Source organism: Magnolia sinica, chromosome 15 (assembly GCF_029962835.1).
Source record: "Magnolia sinica isolate HGM2019 chromosome 15, MsV1, whole genome shotgun sequence".
In the NCBI taxonomy this organism is placed as follows: domain Eukaryota; kingdom Viridiplantae; phylum Streptophyta; class Magnoliopsida; order Magnoliales; family Magnoliaceae; genus Magnolia; species Magnolia sinica.
The window spans coordinates 18857768-18862684 of NC_080587.1; positions in this window are offsets into that span (position 1 = coordinate 18857768).

The window sequence follows — 4917 nt, forward strand, 5'->3', positions numbered from 1 at the left end:
AAATGACCGTGAAGTGCATGGAAATGACCGTGAATCAACACGGAATCATGGGGATTGACCGTGAAATGCATGGAAATGATCGTGAATCAACGCGGAATCGCCGGGATTGACCCTGAAATGCATGGAAATGACTGTGAAGTGGAGCGAATTGACCGTGAAATGCATGGAAATGACTGTGAAGTGGAGCGAATTGACCGTGAAATGCGTGGAAATGACCATGAAGTGAAGGGAATTCACCATGAAATGCATGGAAATGATCGTGAATCAACACGGAATCGCCGGGAATGACCGTGAAATGCATGGAAATGATCGTGAAGTGAAGCGAATTGATCGAAAATTGAGCGGGACAAGCTGGAAATTGAGCGGAACAAACTGAAAAATGAGCGAGCCAAACTAGAAATTGAGCGGGCCAAACTGGAAAATGAGCTGGCCAAACTGGAAAATAAGCGGGCCAAACTGAAAATTGAGCGGGACAAACTGGAAATTGAGCAGGCCAAACTGAAAAATGAGCGGAACAACTAGAAATTGAGCGGGCCAAACTGAAAATTGAGCCGGACAAACTGGAAAATGAGTGGGCCAAACTAGAAATTGAGCTGGCCAAACTGGAAATTGAGTGGGATTACCTGGAAATTAAGCGGGACAAACTAAAAATTGAGCGGGCAAACATGGAAATGAGCGGGACAAACTGAAAATTGAGCGGGACAAACTGGAAATTAAGCGGGACAAACTAGAAATTGAGAGGGACAAACTGGAAAATGAGCGGGACAAACTGGAAAATGAGCGGGCCAAACTAGAAATTGGGCGAGCCAAACTGGAAATTAAGCGGGCCAAACTGGAAAATGAGCGGGACATACCAGTGTTTAGAGTCTGAAAATGAGCGGGCCAATTTGGTATTGAATTTGTCTTTTAAAAAAAATATTCAATTTGTCTAGAGGCTGAATTACTCTCATCAAACCAGTGTTTTCTAATTGCCATGTTTACTTAATGTCATTATTACATTGTTGGGTGCCATGAAGAGACAGGAAGCCTCCAAAGATATTTTCAGGCCACAACAGCAAAAAAAGGCTAGGATCTTCTAGAGTCTGAGATTTCAGCAAAGATGATATGACCTCAGCAAGCAAGAAATGTGCTACTTGTGTAGAGAAATAGAAAAATCATTCTATCACCTATATCTTGTTTGTAGAATGCCTAGGGATATGGAACTTCTTCAAACGCTTTTTAATTTGTTGGGTTCTCTAAAAAAGTGGCCTTGGTCGTAAGTGGGTGGATGAAATTGTTGTTTAATCAAGTAGGGTAAATTTTGAGGATGCTTTCATTTGATATAATTTGGTGGATCTAGAAGGAAAGGAATAAGAAATTCTTTGAAAATAGAGTATCATTAGAAGTGAGTGAGAGACATGATCAAGAATTTTTATCAGTTGGTTGAAATTAGTGAAAATGGGTTTTGTGTTACTTTGGCATCTATATGGAAAGAGCTTGAACAGCAACAACACGGATAAAAAAATTTAGTTGGTGTTATGAGAAGTGACTAGGGAGAAACAATATGGTGTTTCAGACCGGTGAGACTCCAACAAGGCAGGTGAGTCTCATTTATTTTCTAGGCTGGTTAAAGTGGAAAGAGATGTAGAAAATGGAGAACAAATTTCATTATTAGCAAAACTAAAAAAGTTGGTATAAGGTATGTGCTGATATTTTTATCATGTTTCGAGGGAAGCTAGTGTGGTCACTGACACACCAACAAAGGAATGCATGTTACCTTAAACCATGGATTTAACGCTCTGATGACACCCAAGGCAAGGGACGGACTCCAGGGGACTAAGATCGATGGAATTACATGCCAGGGATCCGAGGAAATCAAGCCATTCACGTTAAAGAGGCCCGAAATTGGTGAAAAATACAAGATCACATAGTTCTCGCCATCTGATCGGCTCAAAACTTCATACATGGCCTGAGGGCCATTAATTAATCGTACATATCAAATTTCAGCCCTCAGATCACTATGGAAGTATCCCAACTGACAGATCAACCCATAAACCGTTGATTCTGAGCCCACCTGATATCTGGAACTATCTCAACTTTGGTCTCGACGGTTTAAATAAGATGAGAAAATGAGTGGATGGATCAGATTTTTAAAACACATCACAGTGGGGCTCGTATGTGAGGTGTGTACACTGCACGTGTACACGTACGTGAGCCGCACCGAACCAACTAAAGCGGGTCAGCGCCTACTGACCCGTGTCTTCTTCCCAATACGGCAACTGCCGTTTGACGCTGCGTAACGGACGGACGGTTCCGTTTTGCGAATGCTAGTGGGCCCCACATAACGTACATATGGCTAATCTAAACCGTCCATCTTGTAGAGGGCTATGAATTCTTCAAACCTATGCTGAACTTTTGGACCCATGCAAGCACACGTGCGCAATACAGAGGCCATAAGTGGACTGCCCTGCAACGTTCAAATTGATGTTTGAATGATTTCTTCTCTGATTCTGAGTCAATGGACATGAAAAACCATCCGTTTCTTATCGAAATTTCGAGGGCAATCTAATGGACGGGGTGGATTTTTTCGAAAACACCTCTGTGGGAACCACCGATCACATCAGCGTCGGACGTGCGAAAGGCTACGCACGTCCGCGAAATCTGACTTTCCAGGCAGCTGTGGCCCACCATCTTTGATCATATGGCAGATCTGAACCGTCCATCGTGTAGGCTAGCCAAAATACTTTCAAGAGACGCTGATTTTACAGAAATAACGCAAGGAACGCGAGAGTTATGAAGCCCCAAACTTGGCTACGAAAAGGCTTTCGCTGCGCGTGAGATAGCTTCCCAAATCCGATTTCCACCACTCCACCAGCTATAAAAAGAGTTCCAAACGTGGAGAAGAGGGTGTGCTTGAACAGGGGACGTCAGATAGAGAAAGAGAGGCGGAGAGAGAAGTGTTTGGAAGTTTTATAGATTTTTTCTTTATTTTATTATTATTTTTTTTTTATGAATTATGTTGAGACTTAGTCTAATTATGTTAGGCTAAACCTCTTAGCTAGGGTTAAGAGGTGAAGCTTGTGGCGTGATGGGAGCTTCTACAGGTTTGATTTGAACTGAACTGATTGACTCTGTTTTGATTTAAGAAATTCTTTTAGTCATTAATGGTTTGTTGTGATTTAAATTACAGTAGATCTGTGATGGCTTGAATAATTCCTTTCCTTTTATTTTGATGTTCGGAAATCCTGTTGTTCGCCATCGTCTCATAGACATGGTTGGATGATGGAATCCTTCCTAATACTCATACATCTTTTAGTTGGTTATGGATTGGTCTAAGTTCTGTTGTTTACCTTGTCTCTTAGGCATGGATTTGTGATGGAATCATACCTAATTCTTATACCTTTCATCTCTTGAAAACTATATCAAGTAAGTTCAGTATAATATCCATGAAGCAGGCATAAGATCTCCCTGATCTCTACAAGTGGATCCTCTGAATCCCTAGTTCCCTTTCTCTGAATTCTTTAAGTTTAGATTAATATTTCACCATTATTCCTCAAATCATAATTGGTTTAGATTTCATCTTAGCCTAGTTCTAGATCTGGTTATTTTAAGATAACGTACAGGTTTCAGAGTCCCTGTGGATTCGACCTCGGTCTTACCGAGTTTATTACTACATCACAACCCCGCACTTGGGGAGTGAACAAGTTTATTAGTAAAACTAAAAAAGTTGGTATAAGGTATGTGCTGATATTTTTATCATGTTTCGAGGGAAGCTAGTGTGGTCACTGATCATTTCCATGCATTTCACTGTCAATCCCGCTGATTCCGTGTTGATTCACGGTCATTTCCATGCACTTCACAGTCATTTCCCTTCACTTCACGGTCATTTCCATGCATTTCACGGTCAATTCCAGTGATTCCGTTTCATTTCACGGTCAATTCCCTTCACTTCACCATCATTTCATGGTCATTTTTTTCTAAACAAACAAACTAAAGTATAGGACTACTCCATTACAAGTCGTATTTTGTATCAAGCAATTTATTTGGGAGAGGAAATCCGGCATATCTTGTTAGCTTGAGGGGAGGCATTAGAATTTCCTTTGCCTTCAACACAAGATGATCTGCACTCAATTATAATTAATTTATAAGAAACTTATATATTAATTGGGTTTGTGTTGGGTCAGGCAACCCAAGACCTCAATTCGAGCTCAACCCAAGTTTTATCAGGTTGGTGTTTGTATGGCCCAACCCCAAGACCAAACTCGATACATCCTGCCCAAGCCCAACCCAATGTTGGGTCGGCCACAGGTTGGTCGGGTTGAGCCTGCCTAACTTCTAGCCCTAAAATCATATACGGTACGTCAAGTAACTAATTTTGGTTTAGAAGATATTCTTGTTATATGAATAAAGAAAGAAATGAAAAAAAAGAGATAATTTTTTTTCATATGCTTATATATACATATTTATATAAATGTTATGTTATATATACGTCAATTTCCAGTTTGTTCCGCTCAATTTCCAGTTTGGCCCGCTCAATTTACAGTTTGGCCCGCTCAATTTCCAGTTTAGCCCGCTCATTTTTCAGTTTGGCCCACTCAATTCTCATTTTGGCCCACTTGTAGAATTGCCGTAAGGTACAGGTTGTTTACCTCAATATCGAGACTGAATCCAGCATATACAATACACTAAACAAAAGATGCTTACACCCAACTCCATAGCCCAACTGACAGACTGAGTGGAGATACCTCGTTTCAACAATTGAGGTCCTGGTATCGATCCCTAGTGGGGGTGGCTAACATGGAGGGTGTGTACTGACATGGGTGTTTACAAGCAAGCTAACTCACATTTTCATGCATTTCATGGTCATTTCCATGCATTTTACGGTCAATTCAGTTCACTTCATGGTCATTTCCATGCATTTCACGGTCATTCCAGTGA